General features: G+C 47.3%; 1 protein-coding gene across 1 annotated transcript in view; it reads right to left on the bottom strand.

Moving 5' to 3' along the window:
* The window catches only part of pea15 (proliferation and apoptosis adaptor protein 15), a 34,442-nt gene extending 20,240 nt beyond the window's left edge, over positions 1-14,202 (bottom strand). The window contains exon 1 of the mRNA XM_028474780.1: positions 14,038-14,202. The gene's annotated coding sequence lies outside the window, so the exon portion shown is untranslated. The remainder of the gene's footprint in view (positions 1-14,037) is intronic.
* Between the last annotated feature and the right edge of the window lie 324 nt (positions 14,203-14,526).

Raw genomic sequence — 14,526 nt, 5'->3', positions numbered from 1 at the left:
AGACATTTTCGTCATTCACCCATAGTTTTTTACCTTTATGCACAAATGTGAGTGAAATAAAGCCGTGTCACGTAAAGCAAACAAGTCTTCAGTGTAAATGAGACAATAAAACAATGCAATGGGAGCATCTACACAAAGCTTCATCGCGACAATGACGTCATTGATCGAATCCGCAAATTAAGACATTACAGCCGATCACATGAATTGCATGAATTGCAAAATATTGGCCGATCCGATAAGTGTAAAGCCTAGTCTGTAGTCATTTTCTGCTTTTGTCATTTTGTCTATTTTTTGTGTTTAGTTGTGCTTTTTTAGGTCTTGGTGACTTTCTCAAGGTCCCACAGTGGCCAGAGTGGATTTGAACCTGGATTTGAACCTGCAACCCTCCAGTACTGTTGTTCTTGAAGTAATTTAGTGTTTTTTTAGTTTGGTGCAAAATTACTTACTAAAAACACAACAACAAAAAGCAGTTTTTAAGTCATTTTACAGTTTTTTGTAGTGTTTTGTTGCATTTTTGTTGTCATTTTGTGTGTGCCTATTTGTAGTCATTTTCTGCTTTGTCATTCTGTATTGTGTATTTGTGAATTTCTGTATTTCTTAAACGTTTAGTTGTGCCTTTGTGTGTTTTCGTTTTCCTTTTCTGCATTTTGGTTCTTTTCTGTATATTGGTTGGTTGTATTTATTTTGTTGCTTTGTGTACTTTAGTTGTTCTTCTCTGTATTTCGGTTGTCCCTTCATGTGTTTTTTGTTGTGCCTATCTGTAATCTGACAGGTAATAATTGTAGATAATCCGTAGTGTTGTTGGATTTGCAAATGTGACGGTGAAACACAGTCGTGAACCCCCCCCACCCCCACGTGCCGTTGTGCGCTCGCCTCAATCACTGTGCGATCCAATCAAATCAAGTCATATCAAATCCAGAGCGAGCCACTGAGGCGTGCACAAAGTGGATTACGTGCACGGAGGAAGGCGCCCGTCCTAAATCTAATTCTCGACCTCACACACCCACAGCAGAAACGTGCACACATTGCTGCAGTGAGTGCACGGTGCAGAGGAGGAAGAAGGAGCTGTTTGAGCTCGTGGGGGCGTCGCTCGTAGCACGGCAACAGAGCGGAGGAGATTAGATCTGTTTTGGTTCTCAGCTCAACCTTAAACTCTCACTCTGTGCATGGATAAACACACTAGGACCAGGAACTCATCTCCATAAACTCCTTCTCTAGTCAACAGTGGTCTATGCCTGAAGACGCTTTCCCACCAAAATGTCCCAGATCTTTTTAGTTCCTGGTAGATATTAGTGGTGTGCCAAAATATCGATTCACTGGCACCAAATATTATTTTTTTATTGCAACTAACAAGACATGACGAAAACAATATATATGTACATGATACACAGAGATGCAGTACATATACAATAGGTGACGAGTGGATATTTACAAATTTACAGTGTGTGTGTTAAGACACATTTTGTGTAGTTGTGGGTTTATTTGTGCATTTTGTGGTTTAGTTAGCGTGGTTGTGTGCCCTTTATGTGTTTTAGTGTGCAGTTTGTGTGTTTGTGTGCATGTTGACCTTTGTATGTTCTGGTTTTTGTGTGGATGGATGTGTTGTGTTGTGAGTAAACTCTTTGTAGGAATGTGTTGTTGTGCTTTTGGTGTTTGTATGTATTTAGATCAGATATCGTGATGTATCGTGGATGAAATTTCCCGTGATATATCGATGATCGCCATATCGTGATAATATTGTCATCGTATAATGTGACATATTGAATCGCAAGGTACCTGGTCAAAGTTTTGGCTTTTCTATGTTTTGCCCAAAGTTTTAGTTTTGGATCCGGGGCCGTGATTTTCTGTTTCTGGTTCCGTGGTAAAGGGTTTTCTTCTCCTAGTTACGGTTTAAATAGTTTTCTGTTCCAAGTTTCAGGGCAAAGTGTTTGGATTTCTCTCTGAGAGCTTGGCTTTCCGTCAAGTTCCTGTTTTCTGTTTCTAGTTCCGAGACAGAGTTTTGGCTTTTCCAAGTTCCAGGGCTGTAATTTTCTGTTCCTTGTTCCCGGATAAAGGGTTTACTTTTCCTGTTTCTGGGGTAAAAGATTTTCTTCTCTTAGTTCCGGGGTAAAGCGTTTTCTGCTCTTAGTTCCGGGTTCAAAGGTCTTCTTCTCATAGTTCCAGGGTGAAAGGTTTTCTTCTCATAGATCCGGAATGAACAGTTTTCTAATCATAGTTCCAGGTTCCAAGGTTTTCTTTTCCTAGTTCCAGGGTAAATAGTATTCTTCTCCTAGTTCAGGGTAAGAAAATTTTTTGTTCCTACTTCCGGGGTAAGTCATCTTCTTGTCCTAGTACCGGGCTAAAGGGTTTTCTTCTCATAGTTCCAGGTTGAAAGGTTTTCTTCTCCTTGTTCCGGGGGAAATTGTTTGGCAGCTGGATTCCCTTCTGAGGACTCGGCTTTCATTCAAGTGTTTTGTTTCTGGAGGAAAGGATTTCCATTCACGTCTGTAAATGAACACCTTGAACGCACCGGGGGAAAAAGTGGGCGGCAGGACAAAGTCGACATCCACAGGCAGTGATGCAACAGTGCTTCCTGTGAAACACAAACACACCCAGGCGAGGAAAGCACAGAAGGAAACACAGGCCGGGAGGCTCGGACAGAAGACTATCCATACAGGAGGCCATTCTTTATGCACCAAAACAAATGAAATGTTGACAAAGTGATGCTCTAATTACTTTCCGGATCTACCATATCGATAGCGGCTACATTTCCCACAAAAACAGTTGAAAACTAGGCCACATCCTAGACTAGTGTAGCTGATTTGGCTAAAATAACTATCTGATGAGGAGGTAATGAAAGTTGTCATCTGCTATGGAGCGACACATTGAACGTTGCTTTTTGTTTCAATGGTTTCAAGTTACAACTTTTTTGCCACACGTCTTCCCGTAAACTGTTTTTGACTCAGCACCGAAAACAACTCGACCACAAACACACCCCGAGCAGCGAGGGATGGAGAACACACACACACACACACACACACACACACACACACACACACACACACACACACACACACACACACACACACACACACACACACACACACACACACACACACACACACACACACACACACACACACACACACACACACACACACACACACACACACTTTGCTTTGGGTTGAGGAACACAGATCGATTCCTATCACAGCAGCTCCTAAAATGCTGAGTCACGACTTTGAACGAACACATTTTTTCCCTCAAGCTGTCCTCACTTGGGCTTCAGGAATACAATCAAACAGCCTCAAACACACGAAACGCACGCATCAAACCATCGGCATGTGAGGAATGCTGAGTATGACGAGTATTCAGCCTGAGAGGAAGTCGAATGACAGCTGCCACACAAACGTTACACAGTGTAACGACTCGAGGTCGGAGGCCAAAACGTGCACAGTCAATAAACTTTCCCATATGGACATAAACCTCAGTTTTACTCAAACAAATGTTTACAACTTGTAAGTACCAGGTACTGTATTATAAAGCCATCTTGTTGCTAGGTAATGACTTAGCTTTCTAGCTGTTTAGTCAATATTGATGGATGGATGGGTAGTTTTGCTAATAATCAATAACTTAGCTTTCTAATTAGCTATTTGGCAAACGTAGCTTGCTAGTCAGTAAATTAGCAAAATGATGTTAACCTGTAGCCAATTAGTTTGAACTGTAGATAATGACTTAGCAAGCTAGCTGTTTAGCGCAAAGGATATATTTGTTGTAGATAGAGGTTAGCAGTAGATGACTTACTTACTTGCTAATTAGTTATTCAGTTGAGCTAGTGGTAGAAAATGGCTTAGCTTATTAGCTATTTAGCCGAAAGGAGTGAAACATCAGTTGCTAAAGTATGAATGGTGCTTTGTTGCGTAAAGGTTTTTTGATAAATGATTAAATATTCTAAAAACTAGGTAGGCTATAACTATTTTGTTGCTTAGTATTGACTTAGCTTGCTAGCTGCTTAGCCTATATTGATGTATGGATGGTAGTTTTGTTCATAATCTGGAACTTAAGTTGCTAATTAGCTATATGACAAACCTAGCTTGCTAGTCAGCAAATGATCAAACCTATTATGTTAGCCTATAGCCAATTTGTTTGTAGATATTGACTGCTAGTTGTTTAGCATAGAAGATACATTTTTTGTAGATGGTAGCAGTATACAACTTACTTACTTGCTAATTAGATATTCAGTTAAGCTAGCTTGCTCATTAGCAATTTAGCTAATTAATTAAGGAGGTGGTAGAAAATCGCTTAGCTTGCTAGCCATTTAGCCTAAAGAAGTGAAACATCGGTTACTGCAGTATGAATGGTTCTTTGTTGTGTAAATTAAATTTTTTTATGAATGATTACACATTCTAAAAACCAGGTAACCTAAAGCCATTGTGTTGCTAGATAGGCCAATGACTTAACTTGCTAGCTGTTTAGCATATATTGAGCCATGGATGGATGGGTAGTTTTGTAAATAATCGATAACATACCTTGCTAATTTGCTATTTGGCAAACCTAGCTTGCTAGTCAGCAAAATAGCAAACCTATTATGTTAGCACATAGCCAATTTGTTTGTACTGTAGATAATGACTTAGCTAGCTCGCTGTTTAGCATAAACGATACATTTTGTTTTAGACAGATGTTAGCAGTAAACAGACAACTTTTTTACGTGTTGTGATATATAGATACATTATTATGTGTATATATTTATGTATATGTTTTTTAATAAACAAACATAAATATAAAAAAGTAGTAAGAAAATAACATATTCTGGTTCTTTGAATGTGACTAAAAACAGCAGATGTTGAGTGTTTCTATAGTGATGAAGACAGAAAAACAACACCAACATTCAGTACTGATATAGTCCTATAATTGTTTGGGGAAAACACAGCTCTTGGTGGCCCCTTCCCCCTCCTGACACACACACACACCCAAACACACACAAAGTGTTGTCCGTGCTGGAATGTTCATTGATAAAACGGGCCGCCCCTTCCCCTCCGCTCACACAGTCTCAGGTGGTTTAGAAAAGATGGAACTAAGCATCAGAATATAACAGAACCCGTACACCGCATACAGACGCAGGCCAGCTGGGAGTGTGCAACAATGAGGACACATTGTCTCCAAATCCTGGTGCAGGACGTTTGCCAGGCCGCTAATGAAAAGGACATCGGATCCATGAGTGTCCCCGGCAACACTAAACCCAATCCAATTAGCTCCATCAATGGCGTGTTCAATGCCCTCCTCTAGAATGGGAAGTTCAACAGTTTGCCACTTGGTAGTCAAGCTCATGAATGAGGAACGGAGACGGGACGTTTGGACGGACATTTTGTTGTTTAACAACTTCTGTGTCTCGCAGCTACTTTCACTTCCTAAAGATGACAGAAATAGTTACATAGTTTACCCACTTTGGGATGTTTGTAGCCATGGTTTTGCAAACTTTACTATTACTATACCATAGTGAAAATTCCAGCAAGTTATTTTAGTTTCTGGGGTTATTTTTTACCCTCCGTTTATCTGTCTCCATTTATCTTGTATAAATACAGATAAAAAAAGTCAGTAAAATCAGCCTCAACATTATAAGCTAACTATAAATAGCCTCCTAAATATCCACGACACAACTCTACTGTATATCCCATTCATTTTCCCATCCACACTGTGGAACTTGTGATGATGTCATAGGTTCTCTCAGAGTCAACAGCTCAATGTTGACAGGTAGTCATGCTAACACAGCTCAATGTTGACAGGTAGACGGGTAATCCTGAGTTTACCATGCTACCGTGACCAAAGCGTGTCAGCGGAGCTTGAGCTGCTTGGTGGAAGTCTGCTCTCTCTGAGTGCTTTTCTAGTTTTTATTAATCATTATTATTATTATTATATCAAAAAATTATATTGTTGCAAGGCTTCGTAAAAAGCTAAAAAAAATCTCACTACGAAAAATGTGTCAATATTTTAAATGTGTAAAAACTATAAATAGCCTCCTAAATATCCATGACAACTCTATGTTTTCAAGGGCGAACCATCGTTATTGAAGAAGAGTCATCCAAACTTTTTATTATTTTCACCACTTTTTTTTATACCCATTATCTTTTAAAATTTTGTCACGATGGGGGAGGTGAGAACTTTTCATTCTTCAAAAAGTTTGCTAACCACTAACCTAGAGCCTCCAATTTTCCCTGATTCTGAAACCGAATTTTTTTTGACAATCAATCCAAACATTCTTCGAAGTGGCTATCCGTACGTAGCCATACGGACAACCCCCGGTTGGGTTAGGATATCTACGTATTAATAGCAAACACAAGTACAAGTACGTAGCCGTAGCATCTTAGCCACGTGACTTAAACTGGCCAATGCGGGGGCGCTACGTACGGATAGCCACTGCTAACATTATTTCTCTCTTTATACAAAATCAGGCCCTAATATGACACAGATCTATTTTACAACCATAGTCCCACATTTACACACTACTTTTCTACTGTTTAGCACCTGTGTCAAACTCAAGGCCTGGGGGCCAAGTCCGGCCCATTATAGCATCCAATTCGGCCCACAGGAGAATGACAAAGGAAATAAATGAATTATTGTGTAAATTACCAAGTAATCCAGTTGTCAATATCTCAAATTCACCAATTTAATGAAACTCTACAATATTTTAAGGGCTTCCATTTTCCTTTGTTTATATCACATGAATGCATTTTAAACAGCAAAGAACTCTGAATTTTTCCACAAATCTTGCAATTTCTCACACAAAAATTGGTTTCAATCAATAATTTTTTAAGTGAAGATCCGACAGGGACTGATATTTTTTTTTTTTTTTTTTTTTTTTTTTTTTTCACCTTGTTTGCACATGCTGTTGAAGGTTAACACTACAAGAAGTGCAATCTTTTAACAGCAATGCATATTTTATTATTGCAATTAAATAAATGAGTTTATTTCATTGCATAATTGTGACCATCACCAGCCCTCCCTAGGGAAGGGTAAATACTTTATTAAAGGGAGGATGTAAAAGAGAGAGGGCAGTGTTACACCAGGGTGAGGGGGGTGGGGGGGGGGGGAGTTAACAGGGAGGAGGGATACAAGATAGGAAAACGAATGGGTGGGGAATAATCAATAAGTTTCAAGTGATGTGATGTGAAATTGTGGTTGTGTATATTGTGCTTATTGTTGTGTTATCAAGCCAGTCTGGTGACCAGTGTGCGGCTTAGGAATAATGGTGGTGGCTGTGAGCAGAGGAGGAAGTGAGTGGAAGTTACATAAAACAGGTATTTGGGAACAACGTGTCTATGGTTGAGCCCAGTATGAGTGTTATCCCACAGCCCGAGGCCAGTGCGTCCATGACAAATGTGATTCCAAGAGCCGCTACTGCAAAACCCATGAGCCGCCCCCGGGCCCGAAGAAGCAGTCGGGCCAGCAGAAAGAGCGAGAGATCTAGGGGCCCCCGGCGACCACCCCACGGCCAAGCAGCCCCCCGAACGCCCCCAAGGTCCCAAGCCGAGAGGCTGCCATTGCCCCCCCCATACACACCCGAAAAGCCCCCAAGGAGCCAAGGACCAAGCGCACCACGCCACCGACTCCAACCCCCAACCCCCAGGCCCCCAGCCCCCCACCCCCCCACCACCACCCACACCCCCGCGCCCAGCCCCCCGAGGGGAGGGCCCAGAGAGCCCCCCGCCCGAGACCCCAGCGGAGGAGCCAAAGCCCACGCCCAGCAGACGACCAGAGCCACGCCGAACAGGCAGCCGGCGGGCACCCGCCGGTGAGCCCAGAGCCAGCAAGGACCCGACCCCAGGCCAGGAGGACCCGGAATGGATGCAGCACCAGGAGCAGCCCGCCCAGGGCGAACGACCACACCCCAAGCCGCATAAGGCACCAGGGGGCCGCTGGGAGTCCCCCCGCCAGTCCCCAGGCACCCCAACCCAGCCCCCCCGGGCGCCCCAGATGCTGATGCCGCCCGCGCCACGAGCTTCAGTTCTTTAAAGCCAGGGCCCCCTCCAGAGGCCAAGCCAGACCGCCCCGCCGGGATGTGGCCCCCTAATCCCACCCCGACACTCTGCCTCACGGGGGACTGCCCAAGCAGGGGCCGCACCAGAAGGTATGCAAGGGCGCGGCACGCGCCACCCGCCCCAGAAGACCCCCGCCAGGACCGGCCCGGCCAGCCGGCCAAGCACCCCGGGCCCCAGGAGTACCCCCAGGGACCAGGACCCCCCAAGGGCAAGCCCCCGGGCCAAGCCCCCCGGGACGCGCCCCCCACCCCAGCCCAGGTCCCGGCCACAGCCCAGCAGGACTGCACAGCCCCAGACGGCACAAGGCCAGCAGCCCAGGGCCCGCCGCCCCCCGGACAGCGCAAGCCACGGGGCAGCGCCCCCCGCCGGCCCGCGAGCAACCGGCGACCCCCACCGCGGGGACGGAGGCACCCCATCGGCACACATCCAGCGCGGGACAGCAGCCCCCAGCCAAAGATGCCCCGGACCCACCCACCAGTCCGCAGATGGCAGGACATACCCACCAGGCGGCCGAAAGCAACCTCAACCATCGGAACAGCTAACGCCGCCCCCCCAGTAAACAGCATCATCCCGAGGCGCCAAACAACCCTGCCCCAACCCCGGTGAGGACACCAGCACCCCCCCAGCACACCCACCCCCCAAACCGGCGAGGCAGGCCGCCCCGGGCCCGCACACCGCGGGGCCCGCCCCCAAGGCCACCAGGAGACAAAGCAAGCACCAAGCCACACCCAAGGGGGAGAGGCACCCCCGCGCCCCACCCGGCCGACACAGCCCGGAAAGACCCCGCAAGGAGAAACCCCGGCAAAGCCCCCCCGAGACCCACCGCCACGCCCGACCGCACCATCTTGATGTGCTTTTACTCTATGCAGTGGCCCAGCCACCAACAGAGGGGCCAGGCCCCCACCGGAGAGGCCCAAATATGTGTACCAACCCACCACCCTGTTATGGTGCCTCTCCATTCCCCAATGGAGAGGCACTTCCCGATCCCCTGTGTGACTGTGTGTGTTTGGTGAATGTATGGGGTGTAATTAAAAGAAGGGGGATGGAGGGGAGCGGTGCTCCCCCTCCAGCCTCTGTGGATTTATGTGTATGTGGTGTAATAGGCCGGAGGGTGTAAATGATGATACACCCTCCGGGGGGTGACATGTTGAGATGCGATTAAAATTGGAGGGATTAGTAGGGCAACTAGAGGTGGGAGGGCCGCCCCCACGCCACTACATAGTAACACAGGTGGCGGGCCCCTCCACCCCCAGCCCCACCATCCAGCCCCCCAAGGGTTGGGTATTGGTGTGTGGTGCATTTAGTGAGTGAGCCAGACCAGCTGGGAGTGGGGTGAAGTGAACATGTAGGAGGCCTGTCCAGTGTGAGCCGGGCCCGTCCGCGTGGCGGGCCACGCGAGAGGGTAGATGGCGCAGACGGGCAAGTGGCACTGCGGGCCCCGGAACAGCACAGCCGGAGACCCCCCCCCACGGCACCCCCCAGACCGCGCCGGCCCCGCGGAGCACGGCGACACCCCCCACCCCCGGGTACAGCCAGGCACCAACAACATCCCCCGGCGCCCCAGGGGGCGACCCCCGCCGCCCGCCGGCCCGGAGCAACGCCACCCCGCCACCAAGGGGAGCGGCCGAGCAGGGGGGAGGCCCATGCCCGCACCAGGGCCAGCACAGGCCCACCCGGCGCCACGATACAACACTCTCCACCGGGAGGCGGCCCCGGCCCCCCCGACGAGAGAGGACGCCATCCACCGCCAAGCAGGGCCATCCCGCCAGCCACGGACCGGCAAGCCAGAGTACCGAAGCACCCCCAGCCCGGAACCGCCCCCCCACACCAACGGCGCCAATAGAGCCCCCCCCCCCCCACGGAGGCAATCCCCGACGACCCACACACCGGCACGAGACACCCCCCCGACGCCAGCACACCCCGAACAACAGCGGGCCCAAGGCCACCAGCCCCGCCCCGCCCAAGGCTGCGCAGCGCCGCCACGAGCCGCGGCCGGTCCCCGGGCAGATGGCCGGAGAGCACCTCCCCGGACACGTAGCCCAAGGATCCGCCCCCGGGGCACCCCCGCCCCGGAATCGCGCCCACGGCGCCCGGTGCACCCAGCCAGCAGACCAGCCAATCCCAACGCGGATCCACCGGGCCAGGAACCACGCGCCGCGCCCCCGCACACCCGCCCAATACGACCCCCGGGGAGGCCCCATAGCACCCCTCACCCCACCCCCTAGCCATAACGTCCACACCCCGGCCATCGCGGTCGTACAAAAAGCCCCCGAGGGGGCCCCGCCTGGCTCGCCGCGCAAGCGACATCCCTAGCAAAGGTGCGCCCCAGGGAGCCAAGCCAAGGACCCGCAAGGGCCAACGGAGCAACCCACAGCCACACCCCGCCACCCAGCAACCCAGGAGGCAATCGCCGACCCCGGGCAGCAGCCACCCCCAAAGCTACCCCCACCCCGGATCCCCCCGGACCGGAGCCAAGGACCCCACCACCCCAGGCCCCCCAACGAGACCACCCCCGAGCCAACCCACCCGGCACGGCACCGCCCGTCCCCCAGGCGGGAGCCACAGCCCCCCCACCAGTGCCCCAGGCCAACGGGAGCCCCCCAAACCCAACCCCACAGGATGGCGGGCGCAAGAGCAAAGGAGGAGGAGGGGGGAGGACGAGACAGGGGGACAGGGAGCAAGGGGAAGGAGCGGCAGGGGAGCACGCAGGGCCCCAGCCCCAGAGACCAGCCAGATGCGCATGCAAGGGGCAACGGCGCCAAATCAAACAGCCCCGGGACCCCGTGAACACCCAGAAGGAATGCACACCCGTGCTGAGGCAACAAGGCACCCCGGCAACCCACCCCAGCCCCCCTGACCAAGACCACCCCAGAGGCCCAAGGCGGCCCCGGCCTACAGTTGGGCTAGTGCGTTAGTAAAGAGTGGTGCTGGCAGTCGCTTGCAGGCTAGATCATCAGGCTTTTAAAAATTTAGATTTAATGCAATTAAAAAAGGAGTCCAACGCTCCTCAAAGCACGTTATTTTTTTTTGTTTTCTGAGAGCAGACATCTTTTCCATGGAAATAAATTCTGTGAGGAGATTTTGCCATTGGTTTATGTTTAAGGATTTTTTGTCTTTCCAATTTAGTAATATTGTTTTTTTTGCAATGGCTAGTGCCGCAAGGATTGATTGTGATTGGTTTGCTGGAGGTTGAAGCATTGTCAGGTCTCCAATCAAACAAAGATTTGGAGATAAAGGAATTCTGTAGTCCAAAATGGAGGACAGTTTTTCAGTGATTAGAATCCAAAAGTGTTGAACTGGGGAGCAAAGCCATAAGGCATGTAAATAGGAATCCGCTGTATTCTGGGTGCACTGAGAGCAGATGTCTGTTGCTGAGAAGCCCATTTTATGCATTTTCTGTTGGGTAATGTGGGATCTGTGGAGGACCTTGTATTGAATTAGCTGAAGGTTTGTGTTTTTTGTCATCTTAAAAGTATTACAACAAATTTCTGCCCAGAAATCAGTGCTCGGGGTGATTGAGAGTTCGGCCTCCCACTTCGCGATTGGTAAGTAATTACAGTTAGTGTTCGAAAGCGCTCTGTATATTTTTGAGAGTTTTTTTGATTTTGTTGAGATTTTTTTCATATATATAGCCAGTTCTGGAGGTTGTAACGTAGTTAAGTCTAGTGGAGTGGTTTTCTTTATTGTCTCTGTTACTTGTAAGTACTGTAGAAAGTTACTTTTATTTATATCGAATGCTTGGGTTAGATTATTATATGACCTGATCTTGTCATTTTCAAAAAGGTCTTGGAGATGAGTGATTCCACTCTCTTCCCATGTCTTCAGATAGAGTGGTGTTTTTTTATTTTTAAAGTCGGGGTTGTGCCAGATTGGAGAGAGTATACTAGTTTTTAATTGGCTATTTGTGATGTCCAGGGCTTTCCACCATGCAGTCAGTGTGGAGGCAATTAGTGGGTTTTTAAAGCAGTTGTGATGTTTGAGGGTCGCAGTGATAAAAGGGAGATCAGAGAGTTTAATGTGTTTGCAGTCTAACTGTTCTATTTCTAGCCAGGTGTTGTAGTATTCTTTTGGATTTAGCCATTCTGTTAAATATAGTATTTGGTTTGCTAAGTAATAATGCATGAAATTAGGGGCTTCTAAACCACCCTCGTCTTTGTTTTTTTGAAGGGTAGAAAGGCTTATTTTAGGTTTTTTATTTCTAGTATAGAATTTTGTAGTTGTAGAATCTAATCTTTGAAACCATTGTTTTGGTGGTTTCAGTGGTATCATTGAGAACAAGTAGTTTATTTTTGGTAAGATTTTCATTTTAACTGAGGCTATCCTGCCAAGTAGTGAGATGGGGAGATTGTTCCATCTCCGCAGATCTTCTGTGACTTTGTCCAACATCGGATCATGATTTAGTTTAATTAATTCATTTAAGTTTGGTGATATATTTAAGCCTAGATATTTAATTGTATTTGTGGTGGAGGGGTGTTGTGGATTTTGGTGTTCAGGATTCCAAGAGTTTTTTGTCAAAGGGAGGATTGATGATTTTGTCCAGTTAATGGAATAGTCTGATAATTTAGAGAAGCTGTTTATTAGATTAAATACTTCCTCTAAAGAGGATTGCGGTTCTTCCAAATAGAGTAAAATGTCATCCGCGTAGAGATTAATTTTGTGTTCTGAGATGGATGAGTGGATTCCTTTAATAACAGAGTTCTGACGTACAGCTGCTGCGAGAGGTTCAACGAATATTGCAAAAAGCAAAGGTGAGAGTGGACAGGGACTGATATTGAAAACTAGGGCACGATTGATGTCAAAATGTTTCTTTTTCCCACCAAAAATCTACGGCCCACTTGAAATCAAACTGGTCCATATTTGACGGATATGACAAAATCTTGCGCTACGTAATCACACGGGATTTCGTGCAAAACTCGATGGTGGTTCCTGTTGCTGTAATTAAAGGAAATACCTTTATGACATAGACTAAATCCTTACTTCCAGGTTTTGGGACCATGTTACACATTTCCATGTAATTTTACTTTTCCAGTAAAATTAGCGGCTGAGGGTCGGACATTGAAAAGGAATCTCATGCCAAAATGTCGCGTGATTTCAGCGTAACCATCCAGACTAACGTAAATCATCTAAACCAGGGGTTCTCAACTGGTCTCACCCTGGGACCCACATTTTTTTTTTAGAATTCAACAAACCAAATTTATTTATTTTTTTAAAATAGCTGTTGAAAACACACAGGTAGAATCATTTTTAAAACATAAATCTATATATTTTCCTGTGCAACATGCATTTCACAACACGCCTGTCATAGAACAGTTTCTTTCAAAATAAAAGAGAACAACAATGGAAATGAAACAGAAATAGTGAACTCTGAAACATAATTTTGGATATTTTGAAACTGAAGTGTCGGGACTTGATGTCGTTAAAAAGTTCCAACCCCTAATGTGAGGACAGCTCGTTCCGGATCTGGGAAAAAAACATCCTCCATGTTTTACAGAAGCGATACTTTGACACTTTGGTGTCACAAACCAAACCAAATGTTGGAGCATCTGTGGGATGGGAGCACATGGACACACATGGACCAGCATCCGCTCCAGGTTGACCTCTGACCCCTCACCCCTGACCTGATCTACAGTTTTATGGACTTCTATCTAAACTGGTCCCAGTTCTTTGGATCGAGGACAAGATTTAAAGTCTGATATAAAACTTTTTTTCTTTTTTTTTTGTTTTTTTAAAAGGGGGATTTTAACGGTATTCCATCATCCTCCACGAGGACCAGGAAGCTGCTCTAGATGAATGCTGGGAATGGAAGCTGTAGTTTCCCAGCTGACCCTGAAGGGGTCGAGGATCCCACGGTGTAGCGGAATGCACGAGGGTAACGATCCCATCTATGAATGGGGGAGGAGGAGGATGATGATGATGATGAAGAGGAGGATGCACACATGAATGGAGGCTGTGGGGACGGATGTGCGCGTGCGTGTGTGCGTGCGTGCGTGCGTGGGAGGACGGGGACGGCACGAGGACTCACCACAGATACAGGGAAGGGGGAGGTTCGGTCCTCGGTCCTGTGTTGGTCCCGGTTCTGCTGCGGAGAGTCACCGGTGCGTTGGATGGACGTTCATCCGTAAAAGAGGCGCTGAGGGCCGGCTGTGTGCGAGTCTCCGTCCGGGAGTGAGTGAGTTAGTGGAGACGCCTTTCCTCTCTCTCTCTTTCTCTCTCTCTCTCTCTAACACGTTGTCTGATTGGTCCAAAGATCGTCTATTAACAACAGCACGTCTCACTCTTTTAATACTAATTTAATGACACTGGACTTTAAAGTTATAAATTCACACATCTTAATAATGAGACATGCCAAAAAAAAAAAAAAACCCTTGTCAGTTTCCGTAGATTTGACTTTATTAGCAAACCTTCGACTTTTATCACTATATCTTTTCCACTTTAATCTCGACGCTGTATTTCAACTTTATTCTCAAAACTTCAATTTTATTCTCAAAATTTCAACTTTATTCTTGATTTG

This window comes from Gouania willdenowi, chromosome 18, assembly GCF_900634775.1.
Source record: "Gouania willdenowi chromosome 18, fGouWil2.1, whole genome shotgun sequence".
In the NCBI taxonomy this organism is placed as follows: domain Eukaryota; kingdom Metazoa; phylum Chordata; class Actinopteri; order Blenniiformes; family Gobiesocidae; genus Gouania; species Gouania willdenowi.
The sequence above is the reverse complement of the archived record's forward strand: the minus strand, read 5'-3'. Positions and strand labels throughout refer to the sequence as shown.